The sequence below is a fragment of the Phyllostomus hastatus genome, unplaced genomic scaffold (assembly GCF_019186645.2).
Source record: "Phyllostomus hastatus isolate PE091 unplaced genomic scaffold, TTU_PhHast_1.1 phas_contig_40, whole genome shotgun sequence".
Taxonomy (NCBI): Eukaryota; Metazoa; Chordata; class Mammalia; order Chiroptera; family Phyllostomidae; genus Phyllostomus; species Phyllostomus hastatus.
This window is the reverse complement of record NW_025333872.1, coordinates 45,793,667-45,816,244: the sequence shown is the minus strand read 5'-3', so window position 1 is coordinate 45,816,244 and position 22,578 is coordinate 45,793,667.

Genomic DNA, 22,578 nt, shown 5'->3' with positions numbered 1-22,578 from the left:
GAACCTAATGAACAAAACAAACAAGTGAGCAAAATAGAACCAGGGGCATTGAAACAAGGAACAGACTGACAGCAACTGAAGGAGAGGGATAAGGGGGGAAATAAGGTGAAAGTGCAAAGCAAGGAACATGTATAATGGACCCAAAGATGGGGACAACGGGGTGGGTTTTGACTGTGGGAGGGGTGGTGCCTGGGGTGGAGGCAGGATAGGAAGAGAGCAATGAAAAAAATTGAGGCAACTGTAATAGAAGAATAAAAAAATACAAGATACTCATTTTTAAAAATTAAAAAATAAAGATAAATACAAATAAAGATTTTCAAAAAATTAAATAAAATAAAAACATGCAAGCTTTATAAGGACAAATTTTGCCTTATTCTTGTCTTTAATAACTATGTGTAAAAATAAGACTATCATATAATTGCTCTAAATAAATAGTTTCTGAGTGAAAAAATTGCTCTTGAATTTAGATGACTGCAATATAGGTTAGGAGGGAAATTTAAATATTAGCATATATTTATGAATGGCATAACAGTAATAAAAAAAGGATTCATTCAAAAATATCCTAGATGTTTTTTCAAAAAATATAAGCAAAATATTTGGAGTATGTAGTTACCTTAACAATTAACTTACAAAATTATACAATGTTAAATTTTAATAATGTAATTATTCACTTATACAGACCTTTAAGTACTAAGGTCTTTTTACCTAAACAATCAGGTAAGGAAGGATAAAGTGTCACAATATTATACATACATGCAGTATGTATTTTGTTTGTATTTGTTCTATAAATTAAAATAAACACATAAAACTTCTTTACATGTGTTTTTTTCATTTTAAGGTAAAAAATGTACACAATTACTCTATTGTTTTAATTTTATTTTCTTAGAAGAATACTTTTTATTCCTTTGGTTCTTTTTATATCAAGATGTTGGCATCTTAGACTCTATGCAATTTTACCTCAATAAGTCTGTGCTTAACAAACACATCTAAGTAAAGACAATAGATAACACTAAAGTTTGAGGCAGATTTTATGCCAGTTTTTTTATATTAAAGTATCCTTAAAATAACCCATAATGAGATCAAAACAAACTGACACCAGAAAGCATTCCTCTGGTTTAGCCAGTATAAAATTTCATTGAATTCATAGCTTATTATTTGACATTCTCAAAGAGAAAACAACAGCATTTTAATGTTTATTTATAGTAAAAAAGAAAAAAATGGATGCCCTTATATGTAACCTTGACATTGAACTTATTAAAATAGTCATTATTATTATGTTGATATTTGGCACCTGTTTGTAACTCAATATTTATTGAATGAATGAATAAATAAGTTGGAAAGAAAAAAACCTTCAGCCTTTGCCTTGTGAGTAGTCTAAATTCCATCCAACCCAATTTTGGTGAAGTAACTTGAGTAGCTAGACAAGTATTCTAAAAATTGTTCCAAACAGTAAATCTCAGACCATCCCTTAAGAATTGCATAAAGTCAACAAAGGCAGCCTCCCTATTATAAAGTTAACCTAGTAGCCTATTTTTTGCCTTTTGTTTACCCAGTCTTCTCTTTATTCTTAATTACATGGTTTTAGACAATTTTACAGTGTAACCTTGGCTCAAACTGAATTCATTCTGGAAGGCTGTTTGAGAACCAAATTGTTCAAGATGAGACACTTTTGAGAACCTAGGTTTAACTGTGTATAAATTTTTCTCATACTTCCAGAACTTAAGGTGTATCTTCTTATTAAAATTTAATTCCTCTTTTCTAATTGTTGTTACTTTTATTTGTCCCTTACTGTCCACTAATTCATCAAAATCATTTCCTATGTTTAGGTCTATAATCTGCATAGTTATCAGTGAGATCAGATATTGCAAATTACATTTTCAAAAGGCCTGTCTCCTCTCTGATACATACCAAATTTGATTTCTGCTATTAGTCCAATTCTTTTTTTAGCCTAAGTTGGTTTCAGGATCTATTTGACCATTAAGTATTTCAATATCATGTTCTGTTATTGTCCACCAAGCACATTTTTTTTCATATTGAACTTATTTCTACTTTAGAAAAAACAACAGGGAGTGAAGCTGATTAGTTTTGAACACCCCTTGATGCTATCTTCAGCTTCATGGTGTAGCATCATCACCATCTTACATCTGCATAACACCATCCTGCACAAATCTGCCGCTCCATATGCTGCATCGTGCTAGGAAATTACAATGGGCTCGAATTTGGATCTCAGTCAGAGACATTCCACAGGAAAAAATATTGCATAAGCCAACATTTAAATTTTTGCTTAGAGCTACCATCACTTCAAAGAAAAATATAATGAGAATATAAGCACAAGCCCCCAAATTAAATTGCCACTTTTTTTTCCTTTTGAAGAGTTTGTACCGTTCTTGTTGTGATTCCTTTCTGTTGGTACTGGCAGTTACCAGATGGGCTTTTTTTTTTTTTTTTAATTTAAATTCTGTATTTTGTGGCAGTGTTGCCCATTGCACCATGTTCAATGCCAGCTCTTTTTCCTTTAAAATATATATGCTTGGCACATCCATAAATCACTAAGAATCAGAGACTAGAAACTTACATAAGGGAAAAAGAAAAGTATACATTTCTATCACTCTAACATTAGGAGTAACTGAACCATAGAATGTTTATTAAAGGGAATCTTTGAAACTTGCTCTATCTTTCAGTCACAACCAGTGGATAAATACTGCTCACGATATACCCACAAATAGTGAAATCTAGCAGAAAATAAGCTGTTAAAGAAATTCAATGATACAGAGAACAAAGATAACTAGAAAAACAAAGTTGATACATTGCAGTGCCAATTTGTCTGCCTTCCCAGCAGGAGCAATGGGCAGACACTGGAGGGGTAAGAGCATTGGAATTTAGAAATTCATTTACTAGGAGCAAAAAAGTATTCAACTTGAAAATGTAAGTAAAAAAAATATCCATTCTGTAAAAATGTTTTTTCTTATTTGAGTATGTTGATATATTACTATTTATATAAAATTAGTAGACTATATTGTGGTGCATATATTAATAGTTTTCAATAATATTCTTTAAATCTAGTTTGGTAGACGAGTTAGTTTAAATATAAAACTATATATAACAGCATGTTCTGATAACCCAAGACCAGTTCTTTTGTGTGAGCAAATTATTATCAGAGTCACAGCTGGAATCCACGTTGAGTAAACTGGCTTGTCATTATATTCTCTGGTACTGAAAATCATTTCTTTTGCAATATATTCAGTCCAGTGACCAATGGTAAGTACACCTCAATTCTGCCTCTCATGTTCAGATAAACTACTGGCAATTTCAATGTTTTAGAACATATTTTGCAAGGAAAGCAGAATCATTGGCCTCTAAACAGTAACAAGATCATTGTAAAAATCTATACTCTGATGTGTGTATACTGCTTAGCAATTACTTTCACCTTTGCTTTCACCCACTCCTTCCCAAAACTCTCACTTACTAGAGATATTCTTTTCTCTTTTCAAAACTCAACTTAAATGATTCTCTGACTTGCAGAGGCAAATTTAGATGCTCTCTTCTCTTCTTTGCCATTTCATTTCTGTTATGCCTCTTATCTGCTTTTTGCATTTCTTTTCATTTATGTTTTACTGACTTTTAATTTGTTTTTAGAGAGAAGGGATGGGAGGGAGGAAGAGAGGGAGAGAAACATTGATATGCAAGGGAAACATTAATCAGTTGCCTCTTACATGCCGTCCCCCCCCACCCCCCCCAACCAGGGACCTGGCCTAGAACTGTAGGAGACCCTTCCACATGGCCTGGGCCCAGCTCCCACTGGGAGATGCACAAGACTCACGCCCACGGATAGGTTTTCCCATGGGGAATCAGGCCTGCAATGTGACTAGGCCACTTTGAGTCTTCCTTTTTGCTAAAAACTCCCTCACCCTGATTTGTAGCAAACATTTACTGCAAAGTAACTTCCTAAAATCCATGCTAAACCTTCTAAGGATGAGTGTAACTGGTTCAACTACTTTTCCCTTTTCATTTGCAAATATCCTTCTTCTGTGATGTGGTTAGTGGCATTGGTTCCTTTGTTTTCTGTAAAAGGTAACCGCCTAAAGCAAACCTGTGCATAGTAAATGAGAACTGTCATGTAATGTTCCCAGGGATTTAAAAGCCTGTCATGGAGGAGGCTGAGGCTTTTACTCCCCTTGAGAGAAAAGCCATGCTGTCCCTTTTCTCCACCAGACTCAGTAGTCCATGGGAATGTCTCATTTCATCCATAATGATGTGAACACTGAGGGCTGAGGTCTGCATCATAGAACCTAGGGATGTGTCCTGACCAGGAATCAAACCAGCGACCTTTCAGTTTGTAAGCTGGTGCTCAACCCCTTGAACTACACCAGCCAGGAATATGTACTTCTTTTTAATCACATTAAAGTATAAGTATTAATGAGAAAAGATAAAATATGTTTATCTTCATATTTGCCAATAATAATTTACTACATAGTAAGAACTGAGTAATAACTAATCAGTGCAAAATATGTCAATAAATAAAGTCCTTGCATTTACCACTGCTTTCAATATACTGTGTTTTATAAACAGACCAGAGGAAAATATGTGAGGCATTACAGAAGCTTCAGGGGCCAACGATTAGGAAATTATTAATAAAAGCCACAATGCTAATAATAATAATAACAGGTTATAGTCATAAATATGAGACAATTTCAAAAGCAAAAGTTGAATAAAAAGTAAGTTATAGATTATCAAGACAGAATATGATCACTGAAGTTCAAAATTTTACCGAAAATCATCAAGAATGTTAATGTAAAGGAGTAAACATCAAAGAAATAAAAAAGGTAGATACTTGCCCACTTGATTTTTACCATTGTTAAATATGACATTAGGGAGAAACAATGAAAAACTATCACTACTTAAATACTATGGTGTTAGAATTTTTAAGTGATAAATCTGACATTATAAATAGTGACATTAGGCAACTAAATTTGTTTTTTAAATGTGTGAATCATTCATAAGAAAATAGTGTGTATTTTGGTCAAAAACTGTCTGAGTAGGTAATGCTTTTTCATTTTTATAATGAAATGACAAAAATAGTTGTGCCTGTAATTGTTGCTCTTTGACTAAAAAAGACTCAATGTTCATGTTAAAAAGTTTCTACAAGACTTTGCCTCTCTATCTCTCCACCATTGCAGGCACCAGCTTACAGAGCTCTTCAGGGAATGTGGGAAGAATGAGAAGGAGCAAGAGCCTGACAGTGTGTGCTGCATAATCGGGCATCTCGAAACATCTAGCTGACCTCTGAGAAGGACAGTTAGGCAAGATTGAAAAAGAAGGATGGTACTATAAACCTTGAAAATTTTCTCAGGTTTGGTAAAATAAGGCAACAAGTATTTCTCTTTGCACTTTAATTGTCCATTTTTCATATTTTTCAAAATCAAGAGGAAGACTAAAAAATTGAAGATAGTGTTTCAACACAATATGGAGAATATTGACATGTCATTCTCTCCTTTATGCAGACTTGTCCCAAAAGCCCAAGGAGGTCTGCAACTAAAAGAGCAGAGCAAAACTTCTGTACTACAAATAAGTGGTTCATGAGATTTTATTAATATTTTATAATTTAATGGCAAATTGATCCTTAATGACTTCTAGGTTCAAAGGTCAGTCTTATAATAATGAAATGAAAAGAAAAAACTCCTTTCACCATTTGCCCTCATTGCCCCAACTGCCATTTTCCTTGACTTCTAATTATTTTATAGTTAATAAAGGAAAAATAAAACTTTTGCTCACAGCTCAGGATTTGAACTCTCACTGCTGATTGTATTACTTGATCTAAAAAGGGAAAATCTAATTACAGTTTACAAGCAGTTCTAAAATTATTTTATTAATGTGGTGACTGATAAAAGATCTTTTACTCTGAGGAAGAAATGAAAGAAAATTGAATTGAATTTTGAGTAGCAAACTTTAGTGGACATAATGCAAATATATTTTTAAATGGAAGAACCATTAAACATTGATTGTTATACATCTGTGAAAGAAGGAGAAAACATGTAATGTTTAATAATTTAAGTTAAAATATGTAAGAATCATTTATAAAGGATCCATGGACAAAGCCAAAGAAGGAAAGGATTGATGGATGGGAGGTGAGGGTGGGTGAAACAGGGGAAAATGGTGGCAGGAAAATGGAGACAACTGTGCTTGAACAACAATAAAATTTTTTAATATAAATCTAATTGGCAAAGAAAAAAATCACAAATGGTTCACTTTTGAAGATGACTTTTGTAAAGAGGAAGTCTTCCAAATTTGTTCCTAAATTAATAATGGGATGACCATCTTTATACATGGGTTAATGAGCTATAATTAGAATAAGATCAGAGTCTATAGCAAATTAACACAAATTTGCATATAAAACTTAACCTTCTATACCTAATATAGCTATATATTTAATTAATTAATGTAATTATCTAAAACTGAATATTAGTATATGCAGTTTTCTCAAAATTATGTATCCTCAATTTTAGACAGCAACATACACTATCATAAAACCCCAAACAAAACCTCAAGATGCTATCAGAAAGTCCTTTATTCTATTGAATAAAATGATAGAGAGAAATACAACTTCATGAAGTTGATAAGACATAAAATAAGAGGAGTTAACTTAAATATAGCTGACATTCAATTATCTCTAGTGTTCTCCCTTATCTTTTAAAATAAACTAAGCACTTTGCATTTTCAGACACTCTTGTGTTGACAATTCATTTACTCAAAGTTTCTCATCAAGTGCATTTAAACATATTATTCTTGCCCTGGCTGGTGTGGTTGAGTTGGTTAGAGTATCATCCCATTCACCAAAAGGTTGCAGGTTCGATTCCTGGTCAGAGTAGGCTTCAGTCAGTCCCCCTACTAGATAGGAGCCTACAAGAGGCAACCAATAGAAGTTTCTCTTTCTCTCCCCACCCCTCTCTTTACCTCCCTTTTCCTCTCCCTCTAAAAGCAATGAAAAAATGTCCTAGAGTATTAAAAATATAAATAATGTTGCAGGGGGGAGGTTAATCAAAAATTTAACCTAAATTAAATTAGAGTATTTTTAAATGATAGTAATTTTATTCCATTGAGTAAAGATGTGAGAATCATGTGAGTCAAATCAGAAGACTTAATGTAACATGCATTTTGAAGATTAATTCAATATTTATCTATGTTTTTCCCTAGAAATGGTTAGCTATAACCATTCTCACAGAGAACAGGAGGGTAAAACAAGAACAAATAAACAGAAAAACAAACAAAGGAAGTCTATACAATCTTTCTTATTCTTATTCTTTTCTCTGTGACCTGATCAGTTCCCATCCCTCTTCTGAACAGTTTTTGTTTCCCATGTATTAGGACAGCCTTGACATTCCCACTTGGAACTACGGCGTCCTTACTGGCATTGTCATATCTACATACTCTGACCCCCAAGAAGCCTCAGAGCACTTTGAGGGCAATACTCATAGCTTATTAATATCTGTATTCCCACAGAATACATGATTAAAATCATAACAGTAGGAATTCTCCTTTTAAAAATTAATGATTAATGTTTTCAGTGAATAAAACAATGTGATTAATAACTTTCTTGGGCAACAGAAACATTGCAAATTACTTGGAGTGACTCTACTGATAAAATTAAGGATAAGAGTTACATGTATCATGGTATAACACTGGAAAACACGTTTATTCCACCAGGATTAGTCATAATATCTCCTAAATCATATTGCCTAGGTATCAATCTCTTTCTACATATTTACAGTTCCTGCATTTTCCCTAGTATTTAAACAATAAGAGAGTTGATCATTAGCATACCTGTCAAGATAGAAAAGTAGAGTAGTAGACACTGCTTAATTTGGTATTTTTAATATATATGTCTAACAATATGCAGAAGATTTCCAGGTTCATACTAAGAAGAAAATTTTCAAAGGAAAATTCTGTAACATTTTAAAATTCTCTGGTAACATATAATGAGTTGAAAAATCCCTAAATGGTAGTGAGTAAATACTTCACATCTGTTATTCTAAAATAAGCATAAGTTATTACAACAGCACCTATTTAAACTATAACTGAAAATTCGGTTAAATTCTATATCTATAGTTCAGCATATATACATTGGAGAAGATAAAAAAAAGAGAGACAGAGAATGAACATCTCAAATCCCACATCATCTTTGTGTGGCACAGGCAGAGCGGTGATAAGCCGCTCTGGTATGCACATTTTGGATTTGTGAGCAATCCCTCCATTGCATGTGACAAGTAGCTGCTGGATGGCTGTGGCCTGCTGAGAGAGGCCAAGGGCATCTTAGTTTTGGTCACTCAGCCATCTGGTTTCCAACTAAGTTTTCAGATGTGTGGTCATCTTGAATTTAAGTGTAACATTTCAATCCATTTCACGGAAAAAAAATATGCCTAAATCAGTCCCTCTGGGACAGTCAGATCAGGTTTGTGTCCACTGAAAAGTGGAGTGCTTAAGGGACTGAGAGAAGCGAATAAAGTTCACGGAGTTTTCTTTCATTTCATCTATAGGAAAAGAAATGATGATCAATTTCCATATGAAATGTATCATTGACACTAAAATATTTCACTTTAAACCCTCACAAATTGCTGACATTCTTCATTTTGAAGTGTGAAAATCATTATAAAAATATAGCAAATTAAAAAAAAATCTTGAGGTTGTCTCAATACCTCAAATCATCCAACAGTCTGGACACTGATGTATCAGTGTGAAGAGAAACAGTAGACCTAGGTGAATGCTGTCTACATACCCTTAGACAAATACAGAAACAGGGTTAAGAATTGAGTATTATGTGAGAAATACGCAAAGATATTTTCGTCAGTCTGCTTTTGTCCACTCGCCCCTTCTTGCCTTCTCCCCCACTCATGTACCGCACTTAGTACTTTGATTCTAACAGAATGTCCCTGCACAATATTGATCCTGATTTGAATACAATTAATTGAATTACAAGTTAGATATTGAATGTGATTTTGGAAACACATTTGTATTTTTTAAAGAAGAAAAGTTTGCTTTACTGTGGTAAAAAGTAGGTGCTGAAATACACAGATAACTTCAAGTTATGTTACAGAACTTCAAGTTCCCCCAGATTGAGTATCACCTCCCCTTTTAATACCTGGAGAACACAGGTCTTCACACAAAGCCTTCTTCCTACCTGTAAGCAGGAACCAAGATTTCTTCTTTCACCCCTTAACTCCTTACCCTTTCCTCTTTCCTTCCTTCTTCTGACGTAACTTGTTTTCTATTGCTGCACCTTCCCAGAGTATCCTCATTAACTCAGACGGATTGCTATCATCTCTTGTGGATTGATTGCTGCCCCAGGCATCTCTTTGAGTCAACTGTTACATTTTCACATCCGCTTGTCCCTCCTACTGCAGGTCTCACTGGGTTAATTTTCTCTAAACAGAACAAAGTAGAACTAATAAACCTTTGTGAAATCTTAATGAAACTGAAACTTTTACAGTGTATTGAAGAAATGGTGAAAAAAAGAACAAAAGAAAATACAACCCCGTGAGTTTACCAGTATGGCCATATTTGTCACATCTCTCTCTCTTTTAAAAATATTCTATTTATTTATTTTTAGAGAGCGGGGAAGGGAAGGAGAGAGAGAGGGAGAGAAACATCAATGTGAGGTTGCCTCTCACATGCCCCCTGTGAGAGCACAACTTGGCTCACAGCCCAAGCATGTGCCCTGACTAGGAATCCACCCAGCTACCCTCTGATTCGCAGGCCAGTGCTCAGACCATGGAGCCACACCAGCCAGGGCAATGCCATGTCTCTCTTTGACTCCTTGGCCTGTCAGTATTTTCAAAGATCTCACTACTCACAGTGCCCATGTGCAGGGGCTTATTCTCAAGTCCACTTTATTCTTATTGAAGGCCCACTGTGGCAGCCAGAGGAGTACTAAAAATGTACTCACATTATTCTTTTAAAAAATTGAACTATATTGCCCCAATAGACAAAGATTTAATTTTTAGGTGAAAGGGGTTGCATTGCATTAACTCACTGGTAAAGCACCGGATAGTTGTCCACTTGCACTCCATTTGTGTAACACCACCTTCCCCCACCCCACACACAACCACCCATCTTCCCAGAACTGGGACAAAAACAAATTTTCAGGTATGAATTTTATTGAAGTTCATAAAGACTTTTTCATGATCTTCATAAGGCAATTCTGTAGTCAACTAATTTAGAGCCCACTCTCATAACAGCGAGAGTGTCAGAGTTCTTTCCAGCAATAAATATCCCTTCTGTAAACAGACAAAAATATTTAAATATAAAGCCCTGGCTGGTGTAGCTCAGTGGATTGAGCGCGGGCTGCGAACCAAAGCATCACAGGTTCGATTCCCAATCAGGGAACATGCCTGGGTTGCAGGCCATGGCCCCCAGCAACCACACATTGATGTTTCTCTCTCTCTCTCCCTCCCTTCCCTCTCTAAAAATAAATAAATAAATAAATCTTTAAAAGATATTTAAATATATATAAAATATAATTCATTATCAATGTGTACTTAGCACTTTAAAGCCATATTTCATTATGATATTGTTGCCTATTGCTTACATCATTTTAAGACATGAAAATACATCTGCACATACACATATATGCTATATACTGGGCACTGCAATTCCTTTCACTTTTCCTTTAATTTGTAGTTAAAATGATCAATGTATTTAGACAACAGGCAAGATGTTCACATTGCTTTCTTTGGTAAACGGGAATTCATTTTGTTTGAATTTGTGGTTGAGTGTCTAATTATGTTGTTTTAAGGACTCTGGGGATTTTACAATTATTGCTTCAAATGAAAATTGATCAAGGTTGAATATCAAAGGACATAGGAAAAACCTTTTAAATAAATTTGGTTTTAGAAACTTCAAAAGGATACATTAGTAGTTGCTATTTTTGGTTAGGATTTAGGATCTATTTTTTAGTGTTTGGTAACATTCAGGTTCATGAAAACAATTGATCTAAAAGTTGAGGCTTCTATTAGGAATATCAGCTGATAAATATATCTTTATGAAATGTAATTGTCTACTGAGTGGTGGGGAGAAAATGGAGACAACTGTACTTGAACAACAAAAATATTTACTTATGTTTTCTTTTCTACTGAATTTAATGTTTGGTTTGTTTTCCTTTGCAATTTTTTGTTTGTTTGCTTACTGTAAGGTATAAAGATATAGGTATTATAGTCATATACTTATGCCAATTGGTACTTAGATACCAATAATATATGAGCATTCATGTATTGTTGTTGATTGAAAAATTTCAAAGTAAAATGGAATTTTAACTTAAATAGCTTTGCAGCGAATGCTACTTGTTTCCTTTCTATATTATAGCTAAGCATGATTTTTCCCTTTGACTTAACCTACAGTTAGTTATATCATGCTGTATTGTTTCAATAGGGTTTCTACCTCACTGTGACTAAATATTAAACTATGAACATTACTTATTAAAATCAAATGTTTTTTCATGCATGTATAAGGCAATTGTCACTGGAAATTATGCAGTCATGCCTATAAGCAAATGAAAACATGACTAATCTATTATATTTAAACCATGCAAACAAAAAAATAATAATTGAATTACTAAAATGTGCCATCATAGGCAAAGAATAAATTGATTATTCAGCAGTTGACCCACAAGGTGTTTTTTTTCTTTTTTCATACTTTTGTAGAATAATATGTCAAATTTGATTAAAAATCATAATATATGAATATATGTATCCATAAATATCCATGGTAAATCCATGTTGCCATGAATGAACAGTTTTCTTCTTTTTTTTAAATTTCTTTGATTTTTAAAAATTTTTTAAAAGATTTTATTTATTTATTTTTAGAGAGGGAAGGGAGAGAGAAAGAGAGAGAGAAACATCAATATGCAGTTGCTGGGGGTCATGGCCTGCAACCCAGGCATATGCCCTGACTGGGAATCGAACCTGCGACACTTTGGTTCGCAGCCCGCACTCAATCCACTGAGCTACGCCAGCCAGGGCTAGTTTTCTTCTTATTAAAATGATATAACTTGTAAATATTGTTAAGATAATTCTACTGGGGACATGTGAGTAATAGGTCTTAAACTTTTTTTTGTAAACAATATCTAACCTGGATCACTCAAAAATCTTAGTTTGTGGGGAGAAAACATTTAGACTGAAACTAATAGTCTGTTAGAAACAGTCACATGATGTTCAATGTCTCAATAATTTGTTCATATTAGGTCAGCTGTACCTTGCTACATGACCTCTTGTAGCACTACAGACAGGGGCTGTATCTGACTAAGTTATGCGAGAAATGATATTGTAATCACCCCTGATACTGCATGTGTAAAAACAGCCTTAGGCTTTTCTCCTAACACATCCTGTTAACACTGGTATATTGGTATTACATGAGATACTGGCAAAAAAAATCCAGAATGTTTTACCCATTAAAATCTAATTATGGAAATTACACAAATTATTTGTACCCAGGGCTGGCCCAAGGCAAAATCCTGAAATAGGCTCTTGTTCTAGATCCTGTGCAGGGTTTGTGCTGAATATCTATGGACCCAATGACATGCAAGGTACAAAATGATAAGGGCCTAAGGTGGCACATCTTCTAAAAATTCCAGCATTTTTATAAAAGATTCATAAAGCAAACACTTTATAACATTTTGTGTTATCTCCAGGAATGGTGTCACTACCCACTCATTTGCCTGAGACAACAAATGGACATTCTTGATATCTCTACTCCTTCACCACCATGATACCTAATTGTTTAACAAGTGCTTCCTCCTTCTCTTCACACTAACTGCCAAGACTTCAGTGCAGATGTTCATAGTGTTTCATGGGACAATAGCAACAGCCATTTCTGCCTCATTTCTGCCTCATCTCCACCTCTGGCCTTTTTTTATTCCAACCCAACATCTATAGTTACTTCAGAGTTGTCTCTCTAAAGTACAAATGTGGCTTCACTTTTTCATTTAATGCCAGTCAGTAACTTCTTACACTTTCACAAAATTTCTTCAGTTACCAGGTCTAATTTTTCTCCTATACACCATTTAGCTATACAGAAAAGCTGGGCCTAACCACGTACAATGTTCTCTTTCCTCATGGGCTTGATTTTTGTTTTGTTTTGTTTTGTTTTGTTTTGTTTCCTAATGGGCTTGCTTCTTTGGTTTTGTGCTATCTCCTCTGCTTGGGAATTCTCATCCCTTTTTCCCTTCTTGTCAGTCTGAATTGAAACTATTGAAATGTAACACACTCTGCAGGCTCTGTGTGACTGAGTACACATTAGTCTTTGGATTTCCAGCAATTGTGTCTAAGACATTGAATGAATGAAGTAAGGATGAGTAAGAATATAACAGGAAAGACTTTTGAACAATGAACGGATAATGAGAACCCCTATAAATCCTGTCTTGGCATTGACAAGTGCTGTAACATTACAGTAAATGACACTGCAATTAATGGTAGTGCATTTTCGAAATAAAAATTTAAAAAATCAAATATGTTCAGACCACATAAAAGCATGCTTCTAAATGACCAAATGCAGGAGAGGTATCCTTGTGCTTCTACTGCAGACACTTGGAGTCTGTGTTGCATGGAATGGCTAAGCAGTTCAGTGAATTGGGAGTTTACTTGTTTTCAAGCTGAGTGGGTTCTGAATGCACACTCTCTGGTACTCACTGTGCCCTGTATCCTCCTGTAGGATCCCTAGGAGTATGGCAGCATGAGACACACTGACATAGATAAAGGACGGAGAGATTTGTGAGTGAGTATTTCACAAAATTGTTAGAAAAGCAAAGGAATTGAATGAGAGATTATCTATTGAATGAAGCATATCTATTGAATGTCCAGTCTCCTGAGTCATAAGTACAAAGGCATGAACATTTATCAAGTTATTTAACCAAATTATATTTGTTCATTCAGTTATATGATTTAGTGTCCTTCACTCTGATAACATAGTTACTTATGCCAATCTAGTTTAACAATTGAGATATATAAACATGTTTCTTATTATATTTCTTTTCACAATTTTTGACTAAAAATATGTCATTTAGTAGTTTTGATTCAAGAAAACATAGAAGCACTAATATTTTTATTATTGTTGTTTTATTATTATTTTATTATTCAATTATATCTGTCTGCATTTTCCCCCACCCCTCCCCCCGACCCCAGTCAAACCCACCTGCCTCCCTTGCTTCCACCCTCCCCCTTGGTTTTATGCATGTGTCCTTTACAGTAGTTCCTGAAAACCCTTCCCCCCATTGTCCCCTCCCCATTCCCCTCTGGCTATTGTTAAATCGAATAGCCATTCTTAGTTTCAATGTCTCTGGTTATATTTTGTTTGCTTTTTTCTTTTGTTGATTATGTTCCAGTTAAAGATGAGATCATATGGTATTTACCCCTCACTGCCTGGCTTATTTCACTTAGCGTAATGCTCTCCAGTTCCATCCATGCTGTCACAAAGGGTAGAAGCTCCTTCTTTCTCTCTGCTGCATAGTATTCCATTGCGTAAATGTACCATGGTTTTTTGATCCACTCATTTACTGTTGGGAACTTAGGTTGCCTCCAGCACTTGGCTATTGTAATTTGTGCTGCTATGAACATTGAAGCACTAATATTAATGGTAATATTTGCAATTGCTAGAAGACAGATTCAATTATTCCTTACTCCTCTACCCTTTATTTTACATGCGTTTGCATACTTACAATGTCACATATGATTATGTGTGTGTATGCCCTTCTCTTTCTTCTGAGATATCTCATTTATTTTCGTACCCTGAATTTTGCCTACCATGCGTAGAGGAACAGTGGTATAGAAATTTTCTAGCATTCAAGCCTTGTCAAGAGAATGTGTAAAGGGAGAAAAATTGGGGGGAAAAAGGCATTTAGAAAAAGCACTGTTTCAGACTACCCTCCAGTGATTTTTTTAATCACAGTCTGTAGCTTTTGCTATAGTCTTTTCAGTAGATTCTTTTTTAAAAAAAATATTTTATTGTTGTTCAAGTACAGTCATCTGCATTTACCCCCTACCACTCCCCCTCACCCCAGCCATCCCCACCTCCCTCCCCTGAATCCACTCCCCCTTGGTTTTGTCCATGTGTCCTTTATAGTTGTTCTTGAAAACCCTTCCCTTCTTTCTCCCTATTATCTCCTCCTAATCCCCCTTTGGTTACTGTCAGAGTGTTCTTAATTTCAGTGTCTCTGGGTATGTTGTGCTTGTTTTTGTTGTTTTTGTTCAATACATTCTTAAAAATTAGCATGATCTTTAAATCTATTGAAAAAGAACTGCTGCTGGAGAAAGTTCTCCGGAGTAGCCATTCTTTCCTTTGCCCTCTCCTCACACTTCTCTGTGCCTTTTTGGACAAACACACATTATTAAGTAAGCATTTATTTAGTAAGTGACTCTCTTATTGTTGAGGGTTATAGCTAATACAAAAGTTGGATAGGGAACCAGTCTATAGTTTGGCTAAACCCCATGATCTTGAGTACATTTATCTATATCTGAATAAGAGCAGCTAAATTGCTTGAGGAAAGTCAAATAATCTGGCAGAGAGTATATAATTTATAAATCAAGTTCCCAGCAGTATCTACATTTCCTTGGAGATTTTACTTTCTACTTTCCAAGACAAACTACTTCACCAACTCTTCATTTTCTTCAAGTGTCCCACGTTAATTTATTCTTCCACCCAAACACCTATCCTGATTGGCTCAGTCCCTGTCATTGAACCTTTCTTCATTGATGTGAAGAGGAATTGATTGAATTTTTTTGTTTTCTCAACATTACAGCTACAAATCCTCTATGACCTGCACCCTGTATTTTCTGTTATTCTTCTATTAAATGAAAGAACTTCCTCCTCTCCCAAAGCTTAGTCTCTTGATTTGTGCTCTGCATTTCATCCTCTTCTACTCTAGAATGTTTTTTCTTCATTATTCATTCCTCTTATTCCCTTGGACCACATCCATTACAGCAGACACAAAAACAACAACAAATCCTTAAACCCAGAAAGATCTTAACACTAAAACTGTGACTTTCTGCTCTCTCTTTGACAAAGTGAAAAAGTGCATATTTAAAGGCATATTTATGTTTTCTATTATCTCATTCACTTTTCAATCCATCTTCTTTCCCACTCTTCAGTCCAATAAAACTCTGATGTTTTTGTTCTTGCTACACTAGAATGTAAGCTATATGAAGCACTACCTATATGTATGCTGTTTATAATATCAACTTCAAGTTGTAGAAGGGTCCCTTGCATATAGTAGATTCTTACAATATTTGTTCATTAAATCCACGAATGAGTACATGCACTGAGATTGTTTTAACCAAAATTAAACAATTTATCTTTTGCAATTTTAAATATTAATATATGATATAAATAAATACATACTCAAAGAAAATTTAGATAGTAGTGAAAAGTACTTAGAACATTTTTTACAAGCATATAAATTTTACTGCATGGAGATTATCATTAAATTTCAGATTTTCATTCCATTATTTTTTATACATTTGCTACATATATTTGAATACTTTATTACCACTTAATATAGACTACATAATTATTTTTCTTAGAAATATATGCTGAATGTAATTAAATGATTATGTTATAATTTATTTATGGATATACTATAAATAAAGTATTTTTTGCTAGATACTCAATTACATCCACCCTTTTACTATTATAATAGACATATTTTTCATATTTTGATTATGTCCTTAATTTAGACACTAAAAAGTGGTACTATTGGGTAAAAAGGGAGAAATGAAAATATCTTGAAATATTATGGTACTGTTTTCCAAAATGTTTATAATTGTTTCTATTCTCACAATCACACTATTGAAAGTATCATATCTATGAACTCTTTTGTGAAAGAAACATCTCATAATATTTAAATCAATGTATAAACACTTAAATCTAAAATTAAAAAGGTTTCTCTATATTCATTGGGTATTTTTGCTTACCTTGCAGGCTAATATATTTTTTGTACTTATAAAACTCAATGTCTTAACTTTCTCATAATAATCTGAATGATGTGTGTAAATATAAGGATATTAAAATTTGTAACATTTGTTTTAGTACATTCCAGCTTTCGATGTGTATTCAATTAGTTAGGTTGGCATACAGGTAATTTTATATGTAATGTACATTTTAAAATTTATTTCTAAAATTACTATTAATTTTAAAACATACACACACATTCAGACATTTCATTAAATTCATTTGTATTCTAGGTTTTTCTTATTTGTTTACTTATATTAAATTATATTATATTTACTGTTGACTATTTCTAGTCAACAGTAACTTCAACGGAGCTATTTAGGCATTAGAAACATCTCAATTTTATGATACTAATGTGTGCAAACATGTGATCATGCTCCCTTGACCCTGAGAGTTTTTAGGGGGTTGATTACCTTATTCAAAAGTGACTTTGTGATGGAGGATGCGGGAGGAGTGGTGGGGGGAAATGGAGACAACTGTACTTGAATAACAATAAAAAAAAGTAAAAAAGAAACCAAAAGTGACTTTCTAATTCAAAATTCTCTTTCTTTGTAAAATATAAGGAGGACTACAAAATGAAAGGCATTTTGCAGACAATGAAAGGAGATAACACTTGGTGGGGTGCCTCCAGTAGACGGTCCTGCAAAGCAGGAGATTCCTATTTTAGGAACAGCTTTCATCAACCTTCGCAGTTTCAGGATTTGTTCTCTCCTTACTTTTGAATACACAGATTTCCTGGAGACTCTGTCCCAGTAAGCTGCAAGGTCACCTTCAGCTGAGTGGAAGAAACTGAACAGTGGACAAAAGCACAGCGAGGGGAAAGGAGGAACTGTGTGTGTGCCCATGTGCTTGTAAATGACCCAACAGAAGGGTTTTATAGACAAATGATTAAGAGGTTGTTCACATTTGTCTGTAGTTTATTTATTAATGTCCTTTTTATGGCAATTTACATGTTTACTTGATAAAAAATTTACTGTTATGGTGATGGAGAATGTAATCTTCAAAACAATTTGTAATTAGCATGTTATCAGTAATTAAAAATGAAATAAAATATAATGAATTTAAATAAGTAAGCCAGAAAATGCAACCAGTTCATTTCCTAATAATTTCAGACCCAATGGGCAGAGGAATCTCTAGTTCCTTAGCTGCAATGGGAGGTTTCTCCTGTCACTGCCAGGAAGTGAATTCCAGCAGCAGCCTCTTTCTCTTACTAGGCCAATCATGTCTGATTCTGCCATTGTCCTCTTTGCATACACCTGCTATGGAAATTTAATATACCAAACAACATGCCTCATTTTTCCTGTTGCTTCCTTGGATCTCATACATTTGCATTAAACTCAGAAGGCTGTCAAATTATATGCAACAATTTAGATTCAGCATAGTTTAATCACATCTAAAGATGATTAAAACAAAATTTTAATCATCCATTTTCTTAGTTTGACCTAATTTCTTAAGTCAGTGCTTTATCTTGTATTTCATTTCTACTGAATAATCTATAAAAAGTTAGCATATTTCATTTAAAAGGAGGGAACCTTCTTTAGAAATATGTTAATATTGTAGTAATAGGGATGCAGTTGCAAGAGCCATACAATCATTCTCACTCGTTCTTTAGACAGCACTGTTTGTAACAGTCCCTCTGACCTCACAAGCCTCGATACTTTCTCCTCACAAACTTTTTTTTCCCCTCCTCTTCCAGGCTGCTAAGCTGAGTGAAGTTGAGGCATTTAACATCTGCCGAGAACAGAAGACTCTGAAGTACTTTTGTGAACCTAAAGTTTTCTTGGCAACAAAAAGTATAGGTATAATAAAGAAAGGCCATTTTCTAAACAAAAAGAATTTGTTGTTTTCTGTCTTTTTGTCCTGCCATGATTGTGTTTTGAAAATATTATATTTTATGTGATTGTTTCCTAGTTTGATTTAATCTGTGCAGTTGATTTTATCTCTATACTTTTCAAAACTAGAATTCTTCAAGACAGTTTAATTTTCATTATATTAAAATGAGTAGTTTATCTATACCTTTAAATATCATATCAAATAATTGCTCTGCAAGGTGCAAAGAGCATAAAATGAATAGTCCAAAGGTAATAATATGTGTGTGAAAATTCATATAAGATATTCAGCTGCACTTATATATAGAATCTAAATAAGAAAATAAAGGAACAAACAAAATAGAAACAGACTCATAGATACAGAGAACAGACTTCTGGTTGCCAGAGGAGATTGGGGTTTGGGGGCTGGGTGAAAAATTCAAGAGGATAAGAAGTACAAATTGATGGTTACAAAATAGTCACAAGGATATAAATGACTTACTGACTGTAGTCAATAATATTGTAATAACTATGTACGGGAGCCCCACCAAAATCAGAATTCATTTATAAAAATTTTGTATTTCTTTACAGATAATTAAACTTCAGTCACCTTCAAAGTACTATTTATTCATTTGCTTCCATACCCCATCAAGATGTTTTTTTCCCACTGCTCAAAACTGTTTTTAACACTTTGATTTTAATGCCTTTTAGTGCTTCTGCTATTCTTTTTCACCTCTCCCACATTAGCAAAACATTTCCCTTTGACAACTTTTTTCAGATGGGAAACCAAAAAAGAGTAACCGGTGCTAGATCGGTTGAATAGGGAGGGCGGAGGCTAGGGTCATGCCGTTTTTGTTCAAAAAGCTGCAGAACACTCAGTGAAGTGTAGGCAGGTGCACTCATAAATCACCCATGATGACATGGGCAAATGCCTTGAAAGAGCCTTCCAAAAAAAAATTCACTGAAGCCTAATGCAACCTCTTATACAATGCCAGTGGGTATACTGATACAGATGGGTTCCTAGAACACTCATCTAGCCAGAGAAGTCTGTAGTATAAGGGACTTGCCCTCCATATGGTAATTCCTGGATTTCAGTATTGCCCCTGAGATGGTGTCAGGTGGGTACTAGAAGTATCTGGGGGAACACTTGCTAAAGTGTACATGATTGCCTAACCACTATGCTTTAAACATAAACTAATACAAAATAATATTGAATGGCAACTGTAATTTAAAAATAAAATTTAAGTCAAAAAACGATATTCAAGGACTTCCGGCAAGATGGAGAAATAGGTGGACGCACCGTACCTCCTCGCACAACCAAGATTAGAACAACAATAATTTACAGATAAAATAACACTCAGAACTGATAGAGGATTTATCTGAATGGAAGTCGGACAGCCAAGAAGTTGAAGAAGTAGACCCGTACATCCAAACTGGTAGGAGGCGACGAGCCGGGCAGGCGCGGGGCTGGCGCAGGTTGGCAGCGCGCGGAGGTCTGGGAAGATTTGGTGCGAGGTCGGCGCGACAGCCATCTGGGGCGCAGGAACGCAGCGGTGATCCCTGAGTGCGCAAGCTGTGGCTGGTGGACCCAGTGGGGCAGCGATTGTGGACCAGGGCAGAGCTCGCAGCCCAGGATCCCAGAGAAGGGTCTGAGCCCAGGAGAACGGAACTACCGCCATTGTTCCCTCTCGTCCCCACTCCCGCCCCTGCCCCCACATATAACATCACAATCTAGCGACTGGGGTGCCCAGCCCCGGTGAACACCTAAGGCTCCGCCCCTCAACATAACAAGAGCAACCAGACCAGAAAAAAAAAAAGGAGAGACAGGGAAAGACATAAGATATGTGTTTCCAACAGAACAGATCAGTCCCCCAGGACTCATCCTTTTGAGCAACTAAGAAATAGCCAATCTATCAGATGCACGGTTCAAAACACTGGTGATCAGAAAGCTCATGGAATTGGTTGATTTTGGGCGCAATTTAGATGAAAGGATGCAGGTTACCATAAAAGAGATGCAGGAAGATACGCGGAGGAGAGCCAATAGTGAAAGGAAGGAATCTGAGTTTCAAAACAATACAGTGCACCAGAAGGAAGATAGAATCAACCAAGCAGGAAAGCATGATGAAATAAGAATTCAAAAAAATCGAGGAAAAGCTTAAGAGCATCCAGGACACCTTTAAACATTCCAACATCCGAATTATAGGGGTACCCGAATGGGAAGGGGAAAAGCAACAAATTGAGCACGTATTTGAACAAATAATAAAGGAGAACCTCTCCAATCTGGCAAAGGGAACGGTCTTCCAAGAAATCCAAGAAGCTCAGAGAGCCCCAGAGAAGTTGGACCCAAGAAGAAACACACCAAGGCACATCATAATTACATTAGCCAAGGTAAAAACGAAGGAGAGAATCCTAGAAGCAGCAAGAGATAAGGGGACAGTAACCTACAAAGGAGTTCCCATCAGACTGTCAGCTGATTTCTCCAAAGAGACCTTACAGGCAAGAAGGGCCTGGAAAGAAATACTCCAAGTCATGAAAGACAAGGACCTACATCCCAGATTGCTCTATCCAGCAAAGCTCTCATTTAGAATGGAAGGGAAGATAAAGTGTTTTTCAGATAAGGTCAAGTTAAAGGAGTTCATCATCACCAAGCCCTTATTTTATGAAATGTTAAAGGGACTTATCTAAGAAAAGAAGATAAAGAAAAGACATGTATAGTAAAATGACAGCAAACTCACAATTACTAACAACCACACCTAAAGCAAAACCAAAAGAAACTAAGTAAACAACTAGAACAGGAACAGAACCACAGAAATGGAGGGCACATGAAGGGTTAGCAGCAGGGTGGTGGGAGGAGGAGAGGGGGGGAAAAGGTATAGAGAATAAGTAGCATGTAGCTATAAGTAGCAATAGAATGTAGGTTGAAAATAGATAGGGGGAGGGCAAGAATAGTACGGGAAATGTAGAAGCTAAAGAACTCATAAGTATGACACATGGACATGAACTAAAGGGGGGACGTGGGTGGGAGAGGTGGTACAGGGTGGAGGGGAGAGAAGGGGGGAAATGGGACAACTATAATAGCATAATCAATAAAATATATTTAAAAAATGATATTCAATTGCTTTAGAAAGAAATCCACTTTTGAAATGAGATGTTATACCTATTCTTACTGAATTGCCAAATAGTTAAGAGAGAAGAACAACCCCTCTGTGCACATTGGCTCTGTGTGAGGCTCTCCTTCAGCACTTGGCCAAGCCATTTACATCTCTGCCATTGCCTTCACTTCTTGCCTGCATTCACTGCACCTAGAGATCAGCCAGCAGGTTGAATGTTGAGGGTCTTTTCAAATTCTTTTCTCAGTAAATTCCAGAAGCATTTCTGTCTCTCTAAACTCCCTGGTACACACAGACAATTTTAAAGCCCTAATGTACCAAAGAAATTCTCTGCCAGGTTTTCCTCACTGGCTTTTAGTACTCTTGTAGGACAACCTAAGGCAACGGCCCCAACCTTTTTGGCACCAGGGACAAGTTTCATGGAAAACAGGGCAGAACATGGGGGAAAGTAGTTTCAGGTGAGCTTCACCTGCTCAACCTCTGTGGATGTCTGTGGATGGGGGCCTGGGCAGGGGCAGGAAGGGCAGAGCTCAGGTGAGCTTTGCTGGCTAGTCTGCTGTGGAAGAGTGGGGAGGAGACAAGAGTTGGAGCTCAGGTGAGCTTCACTCCTGATCTAAGGGAAAAGAGTTCAGTGCCCCTGACTAAATAGTCAGGTATTACATGTATTAAAAAAT